This window comes from Pteronotus mesoamericanus, unplaced genomic scaffold (assembly GCF_021234165.1).
Source record: "Pteronotus mesoamericanus isolate MK-2021 breed Mesoamerican mustached bat unplaced genomic scaffold, CSHL_Meso_final contig_1210, whole genome shotgun sequence".
Lineage (NCBI taxonomy): Eukaryota > Metazoa > Chordata > Mammalia > Chiroptera > Mormoopidae > Pteronotus > Pteronotus mesoamericanus.
The window spans coordinates 238653-265925 of record NW_026555047.1 but is presented as its reverse complement, the minus strand read 5'-3'; the positions used below and the strand labels follow the sequence as shown (position 1 = coordinate 265925).

Genomic DNA, 27273 nt, shown 5'->3' with positions numbered 1-27273 from the left:
CATATACACTGTCCACGTTTTCTGCGGGGAAGGTGGCGGCAGCAGCCCATAACCTTCCAGGAGCACAACATTATAGGTTTTGACTATATCTTGGCAGTCCTTTTAGAAGAACAATGTGTCCAAGGAAAGAACTGATAATAATGTGCGTTTCGGCACACCCAGGAGAGAGCGAAAGCGGTCACCAACCAGCGGAAAGGGGAGCACTCTGATTTGCAAGGCTGAGCTGGAGTTTGCTCCCCATAAAAGGGCTACTCTCCTAAGATAAAAGCTCTGGCAATGCTTTCAGGAGAAATGTTCAGAAACTCCCAGAGAACAGGAGCTCTGCTGTTGGGAAGGCAAGAAGTCATTTTGCGCTCTACGTGGTGAGCAAGATAGCTGCAGGAGTGCTTGCCTGCGTCCAGGGCGCCCCCTCGGCACTGCTGACGCTGCGGCTGGGTCAGCTCTGTAGGGGCCCATCCTGGGTCCTGCAGGGCACAGAGCAGCATGCCTGGCCCCACTCACTCAGTGCCAGAAGCACCCCCCCACCCCCATACTGACAACCACAGATGTTTCCAGACATCACCTAGCATCCCCCTGGGGGCAGGGTCGCTCTTAACTAGGAACCAGTGATTTAAACCAATGTATGCATTTCCTCTTTAACCCCATTTCAGGTGCTCAGTAGCCGCTGTGGTGCATGGCTACCATTTTGGAAATCGCAGCTCTGGACACTGCTCAGCTCAAACACGATGTGACCTCCCAAGCCGAATGGCCTGTGCACTCAGTACGCGGGGGGTCCTTGAGGAAGCCCTGGCACCACACAGCTGCCACGCTGCAGGGGCTCTCGCTCGCTGTTCCATGAGGCAGGAATCGGCTGGCTGTGCCCTCTGCCTCCCCTCCCCTCCCCCGAACTTCCAAGACAACGGCAAGTTCCACCCAGTGGAAATTTAACCACATCCAAAGACAGAGTCGGAGAGGGGCCAGTAAGACAGGGGTCTCACTGTGTGATCCTGCCCCCAGGGGATACTGGGCCATGTCTAAGGATCCCCAGCAGTGGGTCCACAGTTCTTGCTAGAACGTCAGCTCTGGGAGAGCCGGGGCTTTGGTTGTCCTGGTCACTGCCGTTTCCCCAGAACCTGGCCCCGGCAGACGTTTGGAAATCCTCGCTGAGGGAATGAATAAAAATCTCGAGGAGGGTCACCATGCACCCAGCCAGGCCAACCAGTAACTACCCAGGTAACTGTAGTCAAAGGTGTGACGCGCACCCAAGGGTGCTGCTGGGGGACACCAAGCAGATTCCACACTCAGGAGGCCCGAGAGGGCTTCTGAGAATTGGTGGCATTTAAGTGAGTCTGAAAGGAGGGGCTGCATGGGACTGGTCTGCAGAGGCCCCATGTGGCCTGAGCTTCATTCCTAGGGGGTGGGAAAGCAGCAGCCAGGCTGCCACCCCTGACCCTGCCTCTTTCGCTCCCCTGGTGCAGCCTCTGCCCCAACCACTGGGCCATGCCCAGGTACAGGGTGGGTGTGGGGGCTGCAGACGCTCCAAGCCCCATGGGCGCTGAACCCATGTTTTCTGCCTCTCTCCTACACCCAACAGATGGGAGGCTGTGTGTCTGTGAGGCAGGGGGCCTTGGGGACAGAGTGACTATGGGACTCTCGGTGCTGAATCAGAATGTCTCAGAGAACAGGGATGGGTGGTTACAGGGATCCAAGAGGGGCAAGAGGTTCACTGACGATGTCTCGGTACCCACCTACATCCACCCGAATGTCTACCCCAACCTGGCTCGAGGCAGTCTGAGCCCATGGGCCTTCTCTGCCCCCTAGTGGCTGCCAGAGGGAACCGCAGTCCTCTGGCAAATGTTACCCAGCCTCAAGACACCCCAGAGCAAACCTCACCACCCACTGCCATCTGCAGAAATTCAGAGGAGTAGATCAGAGCACTGGTTCTGCCTTCAGGATGGGTAGCAGTGACCCTCACTCAATGACACACCAGCTCTCCAGAGAGGTGGCCGTTCAGTAGCAGGAGACCCTGGTCGGGGTCTTGCACGTCTTGGACCCTTAATCTGGTCCTCTACCTGACCCGACGAAGACCCTTCATCTGGACCCTCTGACCCTGGTGCTGTGGGGAACTGAATGTGAGGACACCTGTGGACGGCTAACAGCTCTTAACAAACACGATGTGCTCAAGAAGTGACTATTAAATTTTTTAAATAATAATGCCTGGCATTGCCCACTTCAAGGAGCTCCCTTTGTAACCCCTGCAAGACCCGCCTGTGCTAGGCCAGCTCTTTGAATAATTCTGTCTCCCTCTAACAGGGTTCCCCGTGGACTGCCATCGGGCGGTCACTCTCCGTGGGGCTGCCGTGTACACTCTGCGGGGCTGAGCAGCATCCCCAGCTCCCACCAGATGCCGGGAGCACCCCAGTCGTGACAAACAAAGATATCCCCAGATGTGGCCTAGTGTCCCCTGGGTGAGAATCCACCTCCAGTTGTATGTAAAGGGATCAAAGCCAAAGAAAATGCGTTTGGAATTTCCAGCTATTCTGACCTCTGGTTGACACATTAGAGTGAAACCCTAGCACCAAACTGAGCTCAGACTCTGCTGCTGGAACGTTTTGTCTCCAGATGATGACCCTAAATCTTCTTCCCTAGAAAAATTCCTGGGAGCACATATGAAAATGTAATTAGCAGCCTTTTCCCCTCTGTGGCGATGACACAGATTTGGGTCTGTAATAAAGATGAATGAGTCCCTTCAGACCTGACAGCCAGACTAGGCAGCGTTCCCCCTTCAGCGCTGCCACTGGTCATTCTCGGTGGGGACTCTCCAGGGCACTGTGGGGTGTGGAGCAGCACCCCGGCCCCCACCCACTCAATACCAGGAGCACCCCCAATTGTGACAACCACAGATGTCCCCTGACATTGCCACGTCCCTGGAGGCCGGATCACCCCAGTGAGGCCCACTAGCACAGCTCGAGGATTTAAGTGCAAAATATGCAACCAGAACCCAATGCAGGTGAATTGTTTTTAGAACCTTGAAATTGAAGAATGCCTCTCAAACACAAAGAAGAACACTTGTGTCCCTACAGCAGACCCACCGCCAGCCAAGTGGGAAGACACACTCAGGAAAACAGGTATGAATGTGACAGACACCAGACAGTGTCCAGCAGATATGTGCAAAGAGCTCACGCAAATCCACGAGAGAGAGAAACGCCCAACACAAACACAGCCAGGCCACTCACCGGAAGCTCCTGAGAGCAAACGCTGCATTCACAGATAACGCAGGAGACTCAGACACAGCAGCCACGCAAGTGTTCCGGCTGGTCAGATTGGTAAAGACGCAACAACTGAAGTTAGGATACTAGGAAAAGGGGCCCTGGGAATGAAAAATAGTGCATTTCTGGGGGTCTTTGTGGCTGAAAAGTCAAAAATGTAAATGAAAACATCCTGATTTAAACACACACAGACAGACACATACACAGACTCACACACACCCTGCAAACCTACTTACAGGAACTTATCCTAAATAACCAACCGAGGTTGTACAAAGTATGCACAAGGACATTCATCCCAGAGCACAGTGAAAAGAAAACACAAAAGGAAAAGAAAATAAACACCCACAGAAGCCCATCAAGCAGACACTAGTCAAATCAATTATAACATTATTATAAAAATATAAATTATAATGTCTATAAGGTGGAATGTTAAGCCAACATCAGGAAAGATGGAAATCTAGCTTTACTGATGAGGAACAATGCCCATCAAGTGAAATGAGCTCATTAAAGAAAAAAATATACTTATATAAAATCATTATGTGAATGTAATTAACGAAGATTCAAAGAGGACACTCACATGTCAGCAATGCTCATCGCTGGTGGGGGTGGGGGTGGCACCGCCCTCTCTGCGCTCACCTGCACTTCCACTTTCTTTTTACAGGAAGTCAGTGGGATGCTGACACTGAACAGAACAGATGAGTGGGGCTTGCCCATCCACGCGCTGCGCAGACCACACACCGGCCACAACCTCTCCCCAGGGCCTGCAGCTCACCAGACTCCCCTCCAGCTGACGACTGCATGACACAGGAGTTGCTTTTTAAACCTGCTCTGGACCTAGGCTGAGCACGAACCAGTCAGTGGACACCAGGGCTCCAACTTCAGCTTTTTGGTCTCTGGCCTCAGGGACAGCCTCTTGTCTCTAGCTTAGCGAAAATATATATACTTTTTAATTTTACTGGACTACATTTTACTTTCTGTAAAATCTGCTAGTTTGAAGTGCACAACTCAAAAGATTTTCTAGTGAGTTCACTGCACTGTGTGACTGTCCCCGCCACACAGTGTTGGACCCCTCCCTCTACGCCATCAGATTCCTGGTGCTCATTCACACTGACTGCCTTCCCACCGCAGACCCTGGCAACCACAACAGGTTTGCTTCTTCTAGAAATTTCCCCTAAATGGAATCATATAATGTATTGCCTTTGGGGTCTGTGTTCTTTCCTAACATTTTTTTTCTTTTACACAGATATACACACTGAATAGGAATAGCCAACATTATGAAGACATCAAACCCCCTCACATTTATCCATAGACACAACCCTAATGAAAATCCCATCAGAACTGTTAGAACCCGGAAGTTTATTCTAAAGATCACATACATGTGAAAACTCCATGAGTGTAGCAAAGACATTTATGAAAAAAGGAGCAAGGAGTGGGGGCTCCCTGCTGGGCAGGAAGCACACCATAGAATTACAGCAACTACAACAGGCAGGAGGGGGCACAGAGCACACAGCATTCTCTAACCATTTTCACATTGTTTTCTCTTCCCACGTTATAAAAGCTACCCAAAATCCTTTGGGGAATGAGACCAGAGATAAACAGACAGGAGCTAACAGAACAGAACCTGAGCCTTAGCTCTGTCCTTAACTTGCTAAACAAGACCTTTCCTGAAGCCACCGCAGTGTTTCCCCACCTGCCAGGGTGGGTGACAGGTCTCTGTTCCTGCCAATGGTTTAGCTGAGAGCAGGCCAGCACAGTCGCACACTCTCTCCCCTGACCCTGTCCTGGGGCGCACTGGGCGACTGGAGTCCAAGAGCAGAGGACGTTCCCTGTTGCTCCCGTGACCTCTTGGCGGAAAGGACAAACCCTCAGACAAGATTGTGGCATGCACAGCAAGGACACACGCCCCAACAGCAAAACCAACATCTTAACTCTCATCCTGGCTTGCAAAGGCCAACCCAACACCTGCGCAAACTGTGCATGTGGAGGGAAAAAAATCCCAACACTGACCTGTGCGCAAGGCCTGGTATCTTCAGCACCGAGGTTCCAGGAACCCGACGTCTGATCCCTGGAAGAAAAACGTAAGACTGGCTTGAGCATCATGTGGCCAGAAATCCGGGTGTTCCTGCGGGCATCAGCATGGAAGAGTCACGAGCTCACGATTAAACAACAGTAAAAATGACGTTGGGAGTTCTGCCTCTTGGCTGCTCTGACGGACACTGGGGACGGCACAAACGGGGTGCTTCGAGGTGCAGGGGGCTGGTCTAAGAAGGCAATTAGAGACTTATGACATTATCTCTGACAAATTTCCACGTTTCAAAACTAAATTAAATGAGAGGATTGGATGTTTACATGACCTTTTAGGGTTTATAAAAGATGTTCACCTGCGTCATTTGAACTTCCTGACCCCCGGGAGGAAGAAGGGGAGGCTGCGTCAACCGCCTGCCCCAGGTCACCCAGGTTTGCCTAAAGGCGCTGTGAGAACTAAATGCACTGTGCGGCCCTGGATGAGGCACTGGGGCAGAAGAAGAGGAAGCCAGGGAATCTGAATAAAGAGTGGAGCTGACTGTCTCTTGATTGTCGCAAATGTACCATGACTATGGAAGACGTGACCGTTGGAAAACTGGGTGATGGGCAGACAGGAACTCACTGTACTATCTCTGAAACTTTTCTGAAAATCTAAAACTATTCTAAAGCAAAAAGTGTATTTAACAAAATAACAACGAAAAATTTTAAGTGCTGGTTCCTTTCCCTGAGTTCAGGCTAATTTGTAGTCGTCAGTCAGTAAAAGGCCAGGGTGAACTGAAATCCCCACTGTTACCTGCAGGTGGCGCCGCTGCCCCAGGAATGCCTTAAACCCTTTGAGATCCTGGAGCTGCTAGAATCTATCTAACCCTTCAGGATCTGGTCTTCCAGGCCACCACTTAGAAGAGGAACTTTTAGGACACCAAGGCAAAAGGGTCACTTGGGAACCGCCTGATGAAGCAGCAGTGACCAGAAGACCAGAAGGGATGAGAGAGGAAAGGGCTGGAGCAACATGCCCATTGACCTGGAGGCCAAGACTTGTCTCAACCTTGCAGGAATCATTTGTGCATATATAATCCTTCAACTTCTTATTTTTGAATCAATTAAAGACTCACAAGAAACTGCAAAACTAGCAAAAAGGGGCCCCAGGCACCCTTCACCCAATTCCCCAGATGGCAGCCCCTTACACAATTAAGGGACATTATCAAAACCAGGAAAGAGTGACTAATAAACTAGATGCCATTTTTTAGACAGCCTTATTGAGACATCATTTTCATGCCACACAACCCACCCATCTGAAGTGTATGACTCAGTGGTTTTTAGTATATTCACAAAGTTGTGCAACTGTCACCAAATTAAATTTTAAGACATTTTCATCACCCTTAAAGGATACCCTCTCCCCATCAGCAGCCACTCCCCAGCCCCTGGCAACTACTAACCCACTTCCTATCTCTGAGGATTTCCCTGTTCTGGACATTTCACATAAATGGAATCACACGTTGTGTGGCCTTTTGTGTCTGGCTCCTCTCACTGAGCATTGTGAATTCAAGGTCTATCCACACTGTAGCTGCCTCACTCCTTTTCATGGCAAAGTAATATTCCATTGTGTGGGTGGACACATTGTTTATCCATCATCTATTGATGGATATTTGGGCTGTTTCCACGTTTTTGCTGTTGTGAATTGTGCTTCCATGAACACAGATGTCTCATGAATCATTTAAAAAGGGTTTCTCACTCCCTGCCCTCACATCTACCAACTGCAAATCTCCCCACCTCCAGCCCTTTAACACCAGCTGCTGGCTGCTGTCGTTGAGCGCTTAGACTTGAGCAGTGAGGTAACCTCTATCCCTGCTGCCCTTGGCCCAGACCAGCTTGGGGCAGGGTAGGGAGCAGCCTGGACAAAACACATCCCTACAGCTCCATCCCTGGGGCCATGAGATGGCACACTGAGAGCTCTACCAGCTGGCACCAGGCTGTCCCCATGACCTTCACAGTCTTGCTCCCAAACAAAATGCTGGACCTCTGCTTCCCAGCAGAGTGAACTCCAAGCCCCTGAGCAGGAGCAGCAGTGAGGTGAGGAGGTGAGACCTCTCCACAGGACCTACTAAAGACTTGGCAGAGCCAGAGAAAAAATGAAACAGTGGGACTCCTGGTTCAAAAATAGGTGCAAATTTCAAGATGGCAACAGCAGAGTGCACAGCGACCCACAGATCCCGCAGACACCCTGCCCTCAGGAAGTGCCCAAGAGGCAGGATAGATAAACCTCACACAAATAACAAACACTCTGGGTAGAAAATCCCAGGTGCTGTGAGGGAGAAATAAATCACTGAAGGAAACAAGCCTCATTTACCAGGGTGGTGATCAGGGACGCCCTTAGAGAGGACTCACATTTACTCCTGTTGTGGACACCACTTACTGCAACCTGTGAGCCTCACCGTCCACATGGCTTTTCTTAAAATTGAGATATAATTCATATGCTATAAAATTCACCCTTTTAAAGTGTCTGACTGAGCGGCTTTTAGGATATTCACCGGGCGTGCAACCATCGCACTGTACGATCCCAGGGCACTGTTACTGCCCCCTGAAGAGACCCTGAGCCCATCAGCATCCTACGGTTCAGCGTCTCCCGGACAGATCCCAAACGGCAGGAATCTCGTGTGTTTTGCTTGCATGGCAGCTCCAATAGCTTCCACTGAGCCCGCCCACAGGAGGGGTTCAGTAATTCTTGTGACTGTGGCCATTCAGTCGGGTGCTAAGGGGACAACCTGTAGAGCGGGTGACGTTGGGCCCGTTTCTGCCCTGAAACGGGACTGACACTTGGGAGCCCCAGTGCATTCCTGTGGGTCAGGCCCAGGGCACGGTCAGCACAGGCTTGGCTTGGAGCCAGACCTGTGATGCGGGCTGGTCCTCAGCTGCAGACTTCAGCTGTGTCACCCACCACCTTGAAAAAGGAAGACAAAACCATGATCTCAAACCAAGAGCACTTGAGGGTCTTCCTTCATTAGTTCCCTGGTGGTTTGCTTTCTTTGTAATTTGAAAAGGGTTCAATAGATTTGTCAGACTGTCAGCTAATGGGTCCAGGCAGTGGGTGGCAGGCAGGGACACAGGTGACCGGACCTTGAGCTCCCAAACCTGGATTTTCAAAACTGCCAAAAACACAGCCATGACATCGGCGTGGGGGATGACGATGGATCCCTGATAAAGCAAGCCAGGCCCGGAGGAGCTGGGCCGCTCTGGCCCCTTTAGCACCCACAGCCAGTAAGCAGCGGAGGAACCCGCCCTGACTGACGCAGGATGTCGCATCTGGGCAGGAAGCCAGCACGTCGCAACCCACTTCTCTAGATCAGAGCTTCCAGAACTTTCCCAAGGGTTTGGACAACCAACACATCTTGTATGGAAATGTTGCCAACTGCAGATGTTCTCCAGCTGTGGCCCAGTATCCCCTGCAGGGAGGAAAGGGAACGCTGCACCACAGCTCCCAGAGCTGCTATCTCGTCCTGAAGGGTAAATCCCTTTCCAGACAGGACCCTGTTATGCATCTCATGGGCTGGGGCGAAGGGGCCCTCACGAAGGACTAGGGGGCACAGGGGCCTCTGGGCTGTGCAGGTGGGGTGGCACGTGGCTTAAACCTGTCAGCCCTGAAGAAACGGGCCCCTGGGCAAGTTTCAAGGCGCACCTGAGACCCAGGACTGGTTACACTCTCAGGGAGCAGCAGAGAAGGGACACACTGTCCTCTGTCATTCCTATCAGATGTAAATAATTTAAATGGCGTGCTCTTTTTGGTGAGTTTCCTTCTTGGGGCAGAGGGACAAGGAAGTCATAGATATCACAATGGTTGTGGCCTCCACGGGCCCCAGCACGTAACAGACCCGCAGCACACTGGGGCTATGAGAATTTCCTACAGGGGGGCTCAGAAACGCAGGTTTCTTTCCACACTAATTACATGGCAGGAGTCACTGGGGAAAGGTGATGGCGCCACGTGGCACTGGCGGGGCGGTGGGAGCAGACAGACGCGTGCTCGGTGCTGGCAGTGGTCCCTAATGTCCGGTGCTTGATGTCCCGTGGTTCCATTTTCTCAGCTGAGAAAAAGCAAAGAATGTCTACTTGGGACTTGAGGAAAAGATTGAAATCTGACCATGAATGCAAATTTTGCAGCACACAGAGACAGTGCTCCGTGAGAAGTGCTCCTGTAGCCCAAGGCAAAAGGGATATTTAGATAAACTTTGTTTGTGGCCTGCCTGGCCCTGTGACCTCGTGTGCTGGCGGTCACATCCTTCTCTAATCCCTTTCCCTGTGTCGGTGGGGCAGTGACTCTGGCAAAGGTGGCGGGGTGTCCCTTCTGATATTACATTGCAGAAGACTGGGACTTGCGCCTTGCTAACAGATCAACTGCTGCCTCAGCCTGCACACTGTGACAAGGCAGCCACGTCAGCAAAATCCACGTGGCCTCCATCCAGCAGCCAGAGGAGAACTAAGGCCCAAAGGAACTGAGTCCGAATCCAGCCGATAGTCGCGATGCTCAGAATTGGCAGCTTCCCCTGTTGAGCTTTCTGATGAGACACCAGCCCTGCTGACACCTTGACTGCAACCAGTGAGAGACCCTGAGCAGAGGACCCAGCTAAACCAACACCTGGATTTGTGACCCGCAGACACTGTGAGATATTAAATGTGTGTTGTTTTAAACCACTACATTTGGGGTGATTTGTTACGTGGCAGTAGCTAACTAATAACATAACAGGAGACTATTGATGTAAGTCATTCATACAGTAGAATAAAAATATCCCAATACTTACTGAACATAAAGGTGCCAGTCTCTGTGCTAAACATTTTCTACACTTATCTGCTCATTTTAGTTATAACAACTATTATCATTCACTTCTTATAAATGAAGAAACTGAGTCACAAAGAAAGGAAGTAGATTGCTCAAGGTCATGTGCAAGCACAGCCAGGACTAGAAGCCAGACCAGACAGGCCCCAGGCATAAATTCCTACTTATTTCCCACTAAATTCCTACTGGGACAGCAGGTAACAAATGTTAAAGGTAAGAAGGTGAGCAGGGGTTGGCAAGCTCCAGCCATGGACCAAATCCTGCCCACTGCTTGCTTTTGTAAATAAAAAGTGTTATTGGCACACAGCTATCTCTCTTGATTTACATATTTTTTTCCCACTACAATAGAAGAGTAGTTAAGGACAGAGGGCATTCAGGCTGCAAAGCCAAATATTTACACTCTGGCCTTTTACAGAGTTTCAAGATCCATGAACTAGAGTTAGATTCCAGAGGGCTTCGAGTGCCACAGAAAGAGAAATCCTAGTGTTCTGAGCAGAGAGTAACATTGCAAAAACAACGTTGGTGGCTCTCATGGGCTGGAAATCCCCTGTTGGGGAGGTCCCAAACATGCTGCAGTGCCGCAGTAATTGTTTAATGATGGTGTGCAAAATTACAGCATAATTGCACTTGTAGTAAAAAGAGAAACAACACAAAGGCACACACATATATATGCACATCAGTTGTGACACAATACAAGATAATAATGGGGGGTGTGTGGGGGGGGTGTGTGTGGGGTGTGTGTGTCTGTGTGTAGGGAGAGTGGGGAAGTACGGGTACTCTCTGTACTGCCTTCAATTTTTCTGCCAACAGCTGCCATTTCTTGGTGAAATCACTGAATCCATAACTCACACAGCATTTCTTCACGATGGCAGGTGGTGTGCTTTGCTTTGCTTTGTGAGGAGCACTGGGCAAGTAAACTCTTCCATTTGACTACTGAAATAAGTTCACCTGCTGTGGTAGCCAGTCTCCAGTGACCATCTCCTGATACTCATGCTCTTGCGTGGCCTCCTCCCACAGCTGGGATGATACAACTGTGATACAATCACATGTGCCAGAAGCGATAATGTGTCACTTCCGAGACCAAGTCATGAAAGACAGTGTCTTCCTCCTCACTCTCTCTGGGATCACTCTCTCTGGGGAAAACCAGCTGCCACGTTGTGAGGATGCTCAAGCATATGAGGGAGCCATCTGGCAAGGGGCTCCTCCAGCCCCCGTGGAGCCTTCAGCCGAGGCAGCCTGGCTGACATGTGCTCTGCGACCTCCTGAGAGTCTCTGGGCTTGAGCCACCTAGTCAAGCTGCTTTCAAATTCCCAACCCATAGAAACTGTGGGGTAATATATGTTTGCTGTTTAAGTTTGGGAGTCATTTATTACACAGCAAGGGACAAGGGACACACCTGCCTCTGGGTCGATTCACCTGACATTCCCACGTGGACATTTAGTCATCTAACGCATTTTTCTAATGGCAAGCACGGAACAGTACTGGCATTTTCACTTCTGTTTTCCCAACCGCTATTGCCCTGACAACCTGCGGTGACACAAGAGCCCGAAGGGACTGGTAAACACAATGAGAGGAGAGTGGTAGAACAACTAGCGTGAGAAAGGGAAGCCTTTGAGATTTCACAAATTATCAAGACTTCAATGCCAGCACTAGGTTTCTGAAACTTAACAAGGCCACTGCCTCTATCTGCTTCCCCTAAAGCAATGTTCCTCCCCTTGGCATTGCAGACACAGGGGCTGACCATTCTGTGGGGGGCCTTCCTGGGCACTGGGGAGTACTGAGCAGCATCCCTGAACCCCACTCACTTGGGGGCAGGAGCACCCCTAGTCCTGACAATCAGATGTCCCCAGGCACACTCCAGCGTCCTCGGGGGGCAAGGCTGCCCTGGAGGAGAACCCCTGCTATAAACAGGCCCCTCGTGACAGGAACCGCCAGGGACCCAGCAACAGGCAGCTCCCCCCAGCCCAGGTTGCAGATCCTGCCTCTGGGAACTGAGTGGGTGAAATGGGATGCCCGAACCCCTTCCCTTCCCACACCGACAGCCCACCTGCACGTGGCAGGAGCGCCTCCACCTCGCTGGAGGCTGGATATAGAAACAGCAGTGGCTTTTATGCACTCACTGCAGCTATTACCTCAGCCTTCGCTCGTCACCACGGTAACCATCTAAATATGTCGCCCTGACAAGTTATGACTACAAATGAAGGGGGAGAGGCTGGGGGACTAGGGACAGCACCTGAGGGCCAGGGCAATGACACGCTACTCCAAAGCTACTCAGTTGATTGTGGACTTGGTCAGTACTGACCCAAATCAGGTGCCATCACTCTCGTGAGCAACGGCAAATGGGCACAGTGGGCTTGACCCCAGGGGTTAAAGGTCTCTGGGAGCTGAGCAGGACTATGCTCTTGGTGGCTTAGGGGCCCAACCTTCCTCTATGTAACACGAGGGTGGGGTGCTGCCGGGGCAGAGGGTTCCCCTGCTCTACGTGGTCTGACCACTGGGGATTTGTTCTGGTGTCTTCTGTGAGCAGGGATAGGCCTCAAGTTTTTTCAAACTCATTAACGCAGAGTCTCTCCCGCTCGGCACTGCTGATGTGGGCGCTGGGTCAGTCTGATGGGGGCCTGTCCTGGGCGGTGCAGGGTGGTGAGCGGCATTCCTATCCCCCACCGACCCACTCAGTGCCAGGAACACCCCCAACGTGACAGCCACGGATATCCCTGCGTATCACCCCGGTCCCGCAGGGACAGGATTACCCCATGCCAGGCAGTGTCCACCACCTGGGATTGTAACATGTGGAGGGACAGGCAACTGATTTGGGAAGAGGACCAAGTTCAGACAATAAAAAAAGAAAATGAGTACGAACAGATTTCTCTTTCTACTCACAATTAAGGCAGCTACACTGAGTCCCACAGAAGGGGGGTGGATGGGGACATATATTCTTGCCTCTGAGAGGCAGCACGGTGGCACACTATCTGTCCCATCTTCATGACATCCTCCCTCCTCTATGCCTCAGCTTCCAAATCTGTAGCATGGAGGGCACAGCAGCACCTTCTGGGTGGCCTTTTTGGATTAAATAAATATCTATAAAATGCTTAAATCAGTGCCCGACATATTGTTAACAGTACACCATTACTTTATTATTAAAACTTTGTTGTATATGCATATATCATATATTAACTTATGTATTAGAACTTTTTTATTACATTAGAACTTTTATCACCTGCTTTAATGACAAGATCAGGGCCCAGTAAATGTGCTTCAGTGAAGGATCAGCCAGTACATATTTTTGGCTTTGCAAATTACACAATTGCTGTCCCAACTGGGCTGTCATAGACAAATGGGTATGACCATGTGCCAACAAAACTTTATTTACCAAATCAGGTAGCCTGGATTCAGCCCCCGGGCTATAGTTTGTGGTCCATGAAAAAATGACAGTATTTTAGCCACAAATGATCATATCCAGTTACCAGTTCAGTCAGACACACATTCCACTCTCTCATCCTGAAATTAGACATCGGCTCATAGGAAAAGCTCAACGTCGCCTGTCTTGATCACCTGGCAAACTGATCTTAGGCCGTCTGACAACGGAAGACAGAAAATACAACCCCAGAGGTGCTGCTGCTTTTAAATTAAGAGAGCTGTTGCTTTCCTACCACCTTGAAAAACCCATCACCTTGTTAGTGAACACCACACTTCTACCAACCAGCTAGAAAACTCTGACTGCAAAGGGCACCCAAAATATCTAAATCAGTAAATCAACAAACAAGTGTGGGTGAGAATGGAGAGAAAAGGGAAACCTGTGCACTGAGATTGCAAACTGGTGCAGCCACTGTGGAAAATGGCACGAAAGTTCCTCAAAAAACTAAAAATAGAACTGCCCACAATCCACCAAGTGCACTTCTGGGTATTTATCCAAAGAAAAGACATTACTTCAAGAAGATATGTGGGCCACACTACTTCAAGGAGATACATAAATAATGCTAGCTCATTGCAGCCTTATTTATAATAGCCAAGATATGCTTGAAAGCAACCTAGGTGTCCATAGGTAGGTGACTGGGTAAACATGTGATACATACACACAATGGAATATTACCCCACCATAAAAAAGAATAAAATTTTACCACTTGTGACAACATGGATGCACCTAGAGGGCATTATGCTAAGTGAAATAAGTCAGACAGATACTATATGGTTTCACTTACATGTGGAAAGTAACAAACAAAAATAAATGAACAAACAAAACAGGAACAGACTCAGAAAACTAGCTGATGGTTGCTAAAGGGGAGGATTGTGAGGGAATGGGAATAAAGGAAAACAAATAAATAACAAAATACCTAAATTTGGTGAGAAAAATCTTCGTATCATTCTAGATAAGACAGTTTATCACCTGCAAAATTGCCACTGGTCCCCTTATTGCCAGGTCCCCTTATAAGCCATTCCTGGAGACAGAGCTGGTTTCTGCGTATGGAAACCCGAGAGCCGTCACGGCCCAGAGCGGCCTAAGGAGACACAGTGAATATCACACACGGTCCTGGGCGAAGTCCTGGGGCACAAAAAGGGCATTGGGGGAAACTACGGAAATCTGAAAAAAGCATGGGCATTAGTTAATAAGAAAGCACTAATACAGGTTTATTGTTGTGACCAATGCAGCAGGGTGATATTTGACGTTAACAACAGTAGGGACTGGGTGCAGGGTGTATGGGAACTCTCCATACTGTTTTCGCAACTTTTCTGTGACTCTAAAAAATTTCAGAAAGTTTATTTTAAAAAAAATGAAGAAGAAGAAGGAAAGGAGGGAGCACCAATAGGCAATTAGCTACTTATGCTAGAGAATGCTTTAAAATGTGATTGAGGGAACATGAAGTCCCTGTGACAGCATCTAATAATGAAAGGATTATATAAAACCTAGAAAAGATGCTAATAACAGGATATGCTAATGAGTGGGAAAGTTTGCTCTTATGAAAGGAACAAGGAGGGGGAGAAAGACAGGTGGCTGAATGTTCCTGTGCCAGCCATGGTGGCCAAGAGCCTTGCAGCTGGAGGAAGCTTCTGGAACACTCAGGCAGATCTGGACAACAGGGTGCATCCACTCAGGCCATGGTGCCCAGGTGGCGCTCAACCAATGCCTGCCAAGTGCACAGCCAACAGCCAGGCATCAAGGAGGGCAGGGGTTGTATGGATGAAAAGTTCTGGAAAATAAGAGTGAAGCAGTGGTCCAAAGACAGACAACTAACAACTCCTCGTCTTTGAAAGATAACTTACTAGACAGCAGGGCCTCTCCCCTCGTCCTACAGACATTCAGGGCCAGACTGTTCTCTGCGGGGGGACATCCTGAGAACCATGGCATGTTCATCCCTGGTCCCCATCCACTCGATGCCTGGGGCACCCCCAGTCATGACAACCACAGATGTCTCCAGTGCCCCTTGGGAGTAGGATCCCGGATGAGAACCACTGTCCTACAATATCCAACAGTTTACACAGGACTCCATAAGTGTAATTATCCTCATTCTACAGATGAATGGGGAAACTGAGGTCCAGGAAGGCAATAAAGCCAGCCTGAGGTCTTCAAGCTGGGAGGAGGTCTCAGAGAAGGAGCTAGTCATGTCAAGTATGTACCGCTTTGAATGAGGGGTCTCTGCATTGGGAAGGAGAAGGGCCAGGCTGATGCATTAGAGATGAAAGGCCAACCCTGAGCAAACCGCTTGTGTTTGTAAATAAAGTTTTATTGAAACACAGTCATTCCCATTCACTTAAATACTGTCTATGGCACTTTTGCGCTTACAAGGGCAGAGCTGAGTAGCTGTGACAAAGACCGTCTGGCCTGTGAAGCTGAAAATATTTACTCTCTGGCCATTGCCAGAAATTTGTTGGCTCCTCATAGAGATCCAGCATCACCACCTCAGGCTCTAGAGAGTTTTCTCTTCAGACTCAGTCTGTACGCTCAGTGATTATTTTGTTGAAGAAATGAAGCCAACAGAAGCAGCCTCCCTGCGGGCAAAACAAATTCAGCCTGTTCCGCCTGGTTCTGGTCAGAGGCCCCCTCCCTGGGCTCCCCTGCTCAGCCAGGCTGGGAGGCCTGCCCTTCCCCACCCACGGGGCCCACCCCTGCCTGTCAGATGAGCTGACAGCGCAACAGCCCATCCGCCTCTGAAGCTCCGGGGCTGTGTGGGCAGTGCTGTCATCACGACCCGCTCTCCCGTGGGAAGGAGCGGGGGCTTCTGCTTGGAGCTCTGTTGCTCCGGGAACCACATTCACCTGACTCTGCAAGGTCAGCCCTTCAGCCTCCAGAGGGTAAAATGTGCTGAGCCTGACAGGCACTGCTGCACCAGCTCATCTTCCCAAAGCCCCAGCGACCTTGGCACAGCTTCGGGTCCTGGTGTGAGAGCCACAGAATATTCTTTTTTTTTAATTAAATTTATTGGCTTGACATTGGTTAGTAAGATCATACAGCTTTCAAGTGTACATTTCTTTTTTTTTTTTTTAATTGATTTGAGAAAGAGAGACATCAGTTTGTTGTTTCACTTATGCATTCATTGGTTGATTCTTGTAATGTGCCCGGACCAGGGATTGAACCCACAACCTTCGCATATCAGATCAACACTCAACCAACTGAGCTACCCAGCCAGGGCTCAAGTGTACATTTCTGTGACACACGATCTGTGTAATTGCATTGTATACTCACCGCCCAAAGTCGAATCACCTTCTGTCACCATATATTTGGCTCCCTTTACCCTTCACAACCCTTATCCCCTTCCCTCTGATAAATACCACAATGTTGTCTGTTTCTATGAGTTTTATATTCCACATATGAGTGAAATCACATGGTTCTTAGCTTTTTCTGACTGATTTTGCTTAGTATAGTATTCTCAGGGTCCACCCATATTGTTGCAAATACCAGTATTTCATCTTTTCTTATGACTAAGTATTCCATTGTATATATGTACACACTTCCTCATGGAGTCCTCTATCGAAGGACACTTTGGTTGTTTCTATATCTTGGCCACTGTGAACAATGCTGCAATAAAACTATGTTCACATATCTTTGCCAATAAATGTTTTCCAGTTTTTCAGGCAGATACCCAGGAAAGGGATTGCTGGATCATATGCGAACTCTATCCTTAATTTCCCACCAGCAGTGAATGAGGGTTCCTTTTTCTCTACCATCTCCAACACTTGGTATTACCTGTCTTGTTGATCATATCCATTCTAACAGGTGTGAGATGGTATCTCATTATAGTTTTGATTTGCATTTCCCAAATAGCTAGTGAGGTCAAGCATCTTTTCATTATCTGCTGGCCATTTGTATGTCTTGGGAGAGTTATCTATTTAGGTTCTTGGCCCACTTTTTAAAAAAAAAAAAAAATTTTTTTAATTTGATGAGAGAGAGAGAGACACTGATTGGTTGCCTCACATATGTGCCCTGATCAGGGAGCAAACCTGCAACCTTTTATGTACAGATGATGCTCCAACCAACTGGGCCACTCAGACAGGGTCTCTGCCCATTTGTTAACTGGATTGTTTGTTTGGTGTTGAGTTGTATGAGTTCTTTATATATTTTGGATATTAATCTCTTGTCTAAGCTTTTGTTTGCAAATATCATTTCCCATTCGGTTGGTTGCCTTTTTGTTTTGTTGGCGGTTTCTTTTGCTTTGCAGACATTTTTTAGTTTGACATAGACCCATTCATTTATTTTTGCCTTTACTTCTCTTGTCTTTGGGATCAAATTCATAAAATGTTCTCTAAGACAAAGGTCTGTAAGTTTAGTAACTATGTTTTCCTCTATATAATTTACTGTTTCAGGTCTTCTATTTAGGTCTTTGATCCATTTTGAATTAATTTTTGTACATGGGGACAAACTGTAATTCTTCTTGCATGTGACTTTCCAATTTTTCCAGCAATATTTATTGAAGAGGCTTTCTTTTCTCCATTGTGTGTTTTTGGCTCCTTTGTCAAAAATTATTTGCCCTACACATGTGGTTTTATTTCTGGCCTCTCAATTCTCTTCCATTGATCTTTGTATCTGTCTTTCTACAAATACCATGCTGATTTGATTATTGTAGGTCCATAGTATAATTTGAAGTCAGATAGTGTGATACCTCCAGCTTTATCCTTTCTTCTCAGAGTCTTTTGTGGTTGCATATAATTCTGATGATTTCTTATTCTGTTTCTTTTAAAATATGACAGAATATTCTTTAATCTGAAGGTAACCTTAGTTCATGCTTTCTCTCTAGAGCACTGCTGACATTGGTACCAGGTCATTCCCTGTGGGGGCTGTCCTGGGTGCTGTGGGGGATTGAGCAGCCTTCTGGCCCCCCACCCAGCATCCCTGGACGGCGGCGGCTTTGAGCCTCGCATGGCCAGCCATGTCCTTCACACTAACCACAAAGTGCTCCCAGGTGACTTACGCTCACCTGCATTCCAACATGCTTTTCTGATTTACAGCTGGGAACGAGCTCTGCCTGGGGACATTTCCTCCTGAGGGCCAAGGAGGGGGCTGCTGAGCTCTGGTGCCTGTTCTGGGGTTATGAGTTTGAGGTGGGCCCCAGGGCAGGCGGCTGACAACAGTGTGGTGCCCTGGAGAGACTACACCTGGCTCATTGGAAAGGGACATTGCTCCCGGGCCAGCTCTGTCACCACTCAGCAAGTGGCCTGATGTCATCAGCAATTAGAATTATCCTCAGAGTTTTTGGTGTACAGTCTCATGATTTCTAAATGTTGGCAATAAAAGGGGGACATTAGGGATAAGCTGGTGAAATCTGAATAAAGTGTGGACTTTAGTTAATCATGATGCATTGACTGGCTCATTAATGTGGCACATGTGCCATACTAATGTTAATAATGGGGGAAACTGGGCGTGGGGCATATGGGAGCTCTGTACTATCTCTGCAACTTTCCTGTAACTCAAAGGCTACTCCAAGAAAAGTTAGTTAGTTTGTTTGTTTATTTTTATCCTTATCCAAGGACATTTTTTCATTGCTTTTAGAGAGAGAGGAAGGAAGAGAAACATTCATGTGAGAAAGAAACATCAATTGCCTCCATATGTTCCCGGACTGGGGATCATACGCACCCCAACCAGGGATGGAACCTGCAACCCAGGCATGTGCCCTGACCAGGAATCAAACTGGCAACACTTCAGTCACAGGACAACGCTCCAACCAACTGAGCCGTGCCAGCCAAGGCCAAGATAAGTTTATTTTAAAAGAAAACTTTGCTATCTATAAACCATATTGCTGTTACACACTGCAGAATGTTCACAGTTTCCTTAGAAAAAGCCTCAATTTGTCTTTCAAATTCAATGGGCTTGTTCTCAAAAGTAACCATCAAATAAATATAAATATACAGTCACGGTATGTTTTTTAGGAATTAAAAAACATCTGGGTTGGTCAAGCTCCCAGGCATCTGGACGGGATTTAGTCTATGCAGCACCAGACTCAGGGAGCTGAGTGATGGCACAAATGGTTAGGAGGTGGGGAGCACTTTTGGGGCCATGGAGCCCAGCCCTTCATGGTACGGGCAGCACAGAGGTCCCCGGCCCCCAGCAGCCCCAGCATGGAGGGCCATGAAACCACACCTGTGGGCACCATTCCTTCCCAAGGGCGCAGCTCCCTGACTCTGAACTGGGGCAACGGAGGACCTTGAGGCAATGTCGCCCTCATGTTAATATGGCTGCAAGGTGAGAAACTATTCCCTGTTTCAAATAAGGACAAAAACTCTTCTTCTAAAAAAGCAAAACTAAATATAAAACATTACCAAATCTAGTAAAAGGAAGAGGAAGAATTCAAACTCAGGCTGAACTCTGAAGCTCCTGAAGGGAGAGATCCAGTGTAACCCAGTGGTTCCCACATGGGGACTGTGGGCAGTCTCTGGGGCGTCTGTGGTTGTCACGACTGGAGTCGCCCCTGGCATCTAGTGGGTGGGACCAGGGATGCTGCTCAACACCCCACAGCACCTGGGACGCCCCCCGCATAGAGAATGTCCCCACTCCAGTGTCAGCAGGACTGACTGGGAGAGATCGTGGACAACAGCGAACAAGTAATGTCTTACACACCCAGACCTATACATACTGACGCTGAAAGAGCCAAGATACCTCTAAGTACCAAGAACGGCAACCAATACATTGACTACTGCAAGCCATTTGAGTTCAAACTTTTTTCTTAAAAATATCTATTAGCATATGCAAAAAAAAAAAAAAATCCTGGAAGAAAACACCAAAATTGTTAATAGTCACAATGGTGAGTTAGACTGAGGAGTGGGGAGTTTATTCTTTGTTGTATGCCCTTACATATAATTTGATATTTTAGCTACCATAAGCATAGTGCTTTGCTAATTCAAAACTTAGTTCCACTAACTGAAGATCTGATGATGTTAAGGAATAACCTAGTGCCAAATGTCAATAGTACCTAGGTTGAAAAACCCAAAATGTACGAAAAATACAACTTAAAGAAATGGCCATTAAAAAGGTGACATGTTAAAGATTGCTTCCCTAGAGAAGAGAGGTAGAAAAATGGGAAACATGAGACTGTCTCATGACTAGGACACAAAAACAAAGGCAACCATCAATGTCGACCAATATGTAAAACAGAAAGTCAACCACACAGTGAGGAGCTGGGTACAGCACTCAAGCTATGAAATCACACAATGTGGCAGCTACTGGCTCCCTCCATGGGAATCAGGAGGACAGGTTCCAATCTATGTCCATCGTCTAAACTTTAATGTCTGCTCTGTGAAGATCAAGTCCATGCGGAGCTCAGCTCCAGGAATCTGCATCCCAGCAGGCAACAGTGCAATCAAATGCTGTCAGCAAACCTGGTCTGCTACCACACAAAGGACACCAAAAAGCGAGCACCATACAGAACACCTTCATACACGTATAACTTAGTGGGTGTTGAACACAGCTTTTCTAGAAAAGTAAACTTGAAGTTTTTAGCAATGAGCAACTAGGCATTTTTTTTGTCCTCTGCAATTACTTTACATCCTATCATTGCACTTTCTCATATCATTAGTGTTCTTTGAAAACATGGCTTTTAATGGCAGCTGACATATCTACACATATATATCACAATTGCTTAATCCATTTCCTTACTATTGGCCATTTAGACTGTTCCCATTTTTTGCTTTAGAAGTCATTCTGCTGAGAGTTTCTTTATGTTCATCTTAGTATTTCTTTTTAGAGGTGCCAGTATTAGATTGGAGAGCATGAAATAGTTTTAAGGTTCTTGAAAACACCTTATTAAACTATTATTGAGAAAGAGTATTCCATTTTATACTATCCTGTTCACACCCTCATCAACACTGCCACTATCTTTTATTATTTATCACCTATTTTTAAAGTGAAAGATAAAATCTACCTGTGAGGGCTTTTCTTAGTTTTTTATAAATTTTATTAAATCCTTATAAAACAATATAAAATTGCGGCATTGACAGTTGGTGTCAAGGAAAACTTTTGAGCCGCATCAGTTTACCTGGTACAGTGGCATTAAAATGCTTGGATGTCCCCCCCCCACCCCCAACTTTTAAAAAACTTTTGTCTTTTTTACACACCTTACTATGGAAACACTGCAGTTTCCCCTTCCCCCAGGGTCACAGCAGCCTGGCAGCCTGGGGCCCCGGGACCCTGGGACCCTGGGATCCAGAATTCATTTGCAGTAATGGTTCTGGGCAGTTGTTTTTGTGTTGTGTGTGTGTGTGGTTCTTTTTAATAAACTGCTTACTTTGCAATAATTTCAAATCTGGAGAAGGGTTGCAAAGATAGTACAGACATCCCCTGTATATCCCTCATCTGGCTTTCCCTAATGTTAACAACTCAAAGAACCAGGATACATTTGTCACAATCAAAGTATCAATGTTGCTATGTTACTATTAAGTGAACTGAACAGTTTACTCAGTTCTTTCACTAATGACCCTTTTCCATTCCAGGATCCCACCCTGCATTTATTACACTTTCTATAAATTATCCTAGTCCTTAACACAAAGCAGTAAGCTAAGGTTTAACATCTCCATTTTGCTGATGAGAAAATGGAGGTTCAGAGAGGTTTAGTGAGTTATCAAAGTCACACAGCTGTCGAGTGGCACAGCCCAGACACAACCCACACCAAAAGGACCCCAAATCTAGTACTACTCCCTCTCATCCCATGCCACGTCCCCCTCCAAACACAGGAAGGCTGGTCTCTAATCCTCCACTGATACATGAGGTGATCCAAGGCAAGGTAATCCAATTTGCATGATTAACCACCATGACAGAATTGAATAGGCATCCTTCCCTTCAAACAACCACTTTGGGCAACTTTCAGAGCAGTATGCTACCTCAAGACATTTCTGAATGCATCCTCAGAGACCTCCTTCAGAGAGTATAGAACTTATACTTGAGAAATACAGCCTTGTGACTTGGTAAAAATAGTATCTCCCATTCAACCAAAATCAACACTGTTCCCATTGAACCACCCACGTTATTCACCTCTGAATGACCTTTGGCTGGGTGGATGGCACACTAAGATGGTCTCCCAGTGACCCGTGACACCTGGTCCTCGTGCCTTGTGTCACTGCCTCTGTCTGAGTGTAGGCGGACCTGAGACTTGCTTCTAACCACTGGAATATTGCAGAGTGATGGGATGTCGCTTCCATGATTATCTTATGTGAGACTGTAACTCCCATCTTGTTAGCAGGCTCTCCCCTTTGCTGCTGTGATAACGCCAGTTTCCATGCTGGGGAGGCCCATCCGCCAACAGCCAAAAATCTGAACGGTGGCCTCCAGTCAATAGGCAATGAGATGCTAATCCAAGCCAAGTGAGCTTCGAAGCAGATCCTTCCCCAGCTGGGATAAGACTGCAGCTTAGGCAAAGATCAGACTGCAGCCTGAGACACCCTGAGCAGAAAACCCTGCTATGCTGCTTCCAGATTCCTGACCCTTGGAAGCTGTGAGAGACAGTAAATTGTGTTTCAAGCCACTACTTTAATGGTGATTTGTTACACAGTAATTAGGGGACTAATACAAGCTGTTTCCCAAATTCAAAGCTACCCTCAAAAGATAAAAATCTGAAATGCATTTGAAATATACAAAAGCGGAGCAGCCCAGCTTGAAGGCCATCACAATGGCAACACTGTTAGAAGTACTGGGTCTCCAGAGGTGACTAAAACAAAAGAGAACACCTGCACCACTGTGAGGTATGAGGGTGGTGAAGAAAACAGAGCTATTTTTTGTGGACATCTATAATTCAGATTTTCACACTCAAGGGTAAATACTACACCTGGCAGTTTTTCTACATTGCTGGGTCTGAAAGCTGTGCTGTTGTGTCTCCCCCAAAGGAAAAGCTGATTCAAAAACCAATGCTAGACATTACGCACGCGCGCGCGCGCGCACACACACACGTACACACATATTACACATATACATTATATATATACACACATTATATACACATTATATGTACATACATATGTGTGCGTGTGTGTGTATTTATCGTTCTACCTTTCTTAAATCAAAACTGTTCTATGCTTCTCCTTCAGGCTGAGACTAGAATACATAACAAATCAGATTTTTACTCACTTGGGACTGGTAATGCTTTAACACATGGAAAATGCTACGGGATTGCAAACTGCTTTATATTCCTCAAACACACCACCAGCCATGGCAACACCCCTAACAGTTGGACATGTTCATAAGGGAACCAAAACAAATCACATTTCTGGAGACAGACGCACAATGGGCTCTCTGCCAGAGGGGTCTGATTAAACCCCCAAACCATCATAGAAAACAGAAGTCTGGCTTCTGTGGGAATCGAGGCTTAGGGACCATGTGGAAGGGAGAGTGCCACAGCCAAGTTCAGCATTATCCATTGAAAACCTGTGACTGCAAAGGCCAGAAAATGCCAGCCAGGTCACTCAGAGGTAAAGAAACTGGGAATGTTATTTGCCAAACCAGGCTGGTTAGAGACGAGAACTATCAGCCTGCATGGCCCCTTTCCCAAGGACAGCCGTGACCTAATGTGATGCATGTATGGGTTTCAACATGCAAAGAACTGCTGGGAAAACATGTCCCCAGGGTCCTACAGGGTACAAAGAAAACCACAAGAAAAACACTCCTTGCACAGGATTCTCAATGAGGGGAAGAGGGACAGTTTTGCCCCCAGAGGACACTGGGTGATGTCTGAGAACATCTGTGGTTGTCCTGACTTCAGACGCTCCTGATGCTGAGGGGGTGGGAGCCAAGGATGCAGCTCAGCATCAACAGTGCCCAGGACAGCCCCCCGTGGAGCATGACCTGGCCCTGATTCTCAGCAGGTCACTCTCCTGGGGAGAGCCCTGCCCAGTCTGGCCCTCAGGTCTAAAGGGACTCATTCGTCTTTATTACAGATCCAAATCTGTGTCATCACCACAGGGGAAAAATGGCTGCTAATTACATTTTCATATGTGCTACCAAGAATTTTTCTAGGGAAGAAGCTTTGGGAACGTCATCTGGAGACAAAACGTTCCTGCAGCCTGAGTTCAGTGTAGTGCTTGAGTTTCACTCGTGAACGGAATGTCAGAGCGTAACTGGAAACTCCAAGAGTTTTCTGTTTTCTTTGGCTTTGATCCCCTTTCATTAACTGGGGTGGGGGTGGTGAATCCTGCCCCCAGAGGACACTGGGCAATGTCTGGGGACATCTGTCATTCTCAAGACTGGGGGTGCGCCTGGCATGCAGTGGGTGGGGCCACAGATGTTGCTGCTCAGCACCCCACAGTGCCCAGGATGGCCCCACACTGAATGACCAGCCCTAGTGTCCACATGCTGAGGGGGAGACCCTGGCTCATAGGAAATGAGTCTGCAGGACAGAGTGCGGCATGGAAGGTCAGAAACGTGGACGATGGGGACGCCCTCTTGGAGATAACAACACTGACGAAAACCAGCGGAACGGATGATCGAACACACAGCACGAGCAATGACCTCATTCCATTGCTGCCGTAATGCTGAGTGAAGTTTTGTTATTTCCCCATTTTACAGGTGGGGACTCATGGCGGGAGGCCCCACAGGACGCAGGAAAGAGCTTCAGAGCGGGCTGGTTTTCGATTTGAAACCTGGAGTCACCCTGTACGCACTGCATGACCCGGGGCAGATTCTATAACTGCTCAGCCTCCCAACTGCTTTGAAACAAGGACAACGACACCCACCTCAGATGTTAAAGACAAGGTCTCTGCCCCCTGGCATTGGACACTCAGGACTGGATCACTCTCTGGGGCGGAGGAGTCCTGGCTTAAAGGCTAGATCAGCAACTCTGGTGGCCATGAGGGCATCTAGCACACCGCGGGCACTCAGTAAATAGTGTGGTCCTTTTTTAATTTTTCTGAGATATAGGGTACAGAGAGGGCCCCACAGCCAGGCCAGGGCGCTGCACTCCTGATGAGGGGTCAGCCCTGAGCTCTACAAAGCCTCTGCATCGACGTCGCAGGCTCATCCCTAGTGCAGGGGACGGGGAACAGCCCTATCATGCAGACGACTGTCCCAGCCCTGCCGGCCTGCTCCCAACAGAGTGGGTGCCGGACACCACCCCTTGTCGAGCCCAGTGTGGCCGTTTGTGCTTCCATCCTTCCACGGATATATGTGCGAATGTCCCTTTGGCTCAAAGGGCAAATCCATCACCACAACGTCATAAACTTACTGATTCTTCGGCCACCTGCACCTGGCTGTCAGGGTCATGCCTTTACAGGTGTCAGTGGCACAGTCAGCAGCCTCTGGAAAACGGCCGCCTGGGGCCCGGCTCCTCTGGCCCTGCGAGGCGGGGCGCTGGCTGCAGCGGACACTAGCTCAATTGAAACAAGACACATGAGGGGGGTGGAAGTGCAGCGGCAGTGGGGGAACAACAATACTGACGTCACTATATATACCGTAATAGTATTAATATTAAACAGTGACTACTGCAGCAATTACAGTGATAACCTGCCCGCCGCCCGCCAGGTCACCGCCTCGTGCACACCCCAGCCCTTGAGATGGTGCTGTCTGATTTTGTCCACAAGGAAACAGGAGCAGAGAGGTTCAGTGTTTTGCCCAAATTCACACAGAGATAAAGCCACCCAGTGCCTAAGCAGGAGTACCCACCCTGAAGCCATACTAGGCCACAATGCCGTCTACATTCCAGAAGGCTCCGTAATTCCCAACCTTCCACCTCTCACACATCTTACTCCCCAGGTCCCTCTTCCTCAAAGGAGTACAGATTTTTCAACAATCCCACAGCTTCACCTTACTCACTGCTTTCTCCCAAGGGCCAGGAGCACCTTCCATCTGCACCTGAGTTACTACACGCATGGCCGGTGAAGACCCCAGGCTGGCAAGAACTAAGTCAAAGGTGTGGCCACTCAGTGGCCGCGGATGCCGAGGACTTCACGCCCTGGTGCCAGACTCACAAGGGTGAGCCTTAAAAGACAGGCGTCAGAGATTACGACACAAACACCAGGCCTGACCTAAGGTGGGGGCGGGGAGGGGCTCACAGGAAAACAACAGGGCCGCCCCCCATGGCCCACTAAGGACGGTCAGTGGTCCCATGCCCTGAAATGTGACTGCTTAGACCAACAGATGTTTTGGGATTTGGGGGGTAAAATACACATACTATAAAATTGACTATTTGAAAGTATACAATGGTATTCAATACATTCACAATGTTCTATAATTACTGCCATTATCGAACCCTAGAACATTCTATCACCCTAAAAACAAACCCCGTCCCCCTTAGTGGTCACTCTCCATCCCCCTCCCCAGCCCCGGACCTCTATTTCCTATGTCTGTGGATTTGCCTGTTCCAGACGTTTCACACAAATGGAATCACACACTGTGTGACCTTTTGTGCCTGGCTGTTCTCGCAAGCATCACGGTTTCAGGGTCCACACTGCAGCGGGTGTTACTGCTTCACTCCTTTTCATGGCTAAATAATACTCCATTGTATAGATATGCCACATCTTGTTTATCTATCATCTGTTGATAGACATACGTGTTGTTTCCACCTTTTAGCCTTTGTGAATCATGCTGCTGTGGGCAGTTATATCCAGGTTTCTGTATGGGTATATATTTTTATTTCTTTTGGGCAGGAGTAGAATTGCTGGGTCATATGGAAACTCTATGTTTAACCTTTTGAGGAACTGCCAGACTTTTCCACAGCAGCTGCCCCATCTCCCATTCCCACCAGCGTGTGCGAGGGTTGATTTCTCCACATC

At 48.1% G+C, this 27273-nt stretch overlaps 1 protein-coding gene across 5 annotated transcripts in view; it reads right to left on the bottom strand.

The window, feature by feature from the left end:
• GNG7 (G protein subunit gamma 7) overlaps positions 1-27273 on the bottom strand; it is a 115116-nt gene that overhangs the window by 72879 nt on the left and 14964 nt on the right. For 4 of the 5 annotated variants that reach the window (XM_054586922.1, XM_054586893.1, XM_054586909.1 and 1 more), the window contains exon 2: positions 5256-5313. The gene's annotated coding sequence lies outside the window, so the exon portion shown is untranslated. Of the gene's footprint in view, positions 1-3215; positions 3350-5255; positions 5314-27273 lie in introns of all 5 variants that reach the window. The other variant, XM_054586918.1, reaches the window with a different exon arrangement.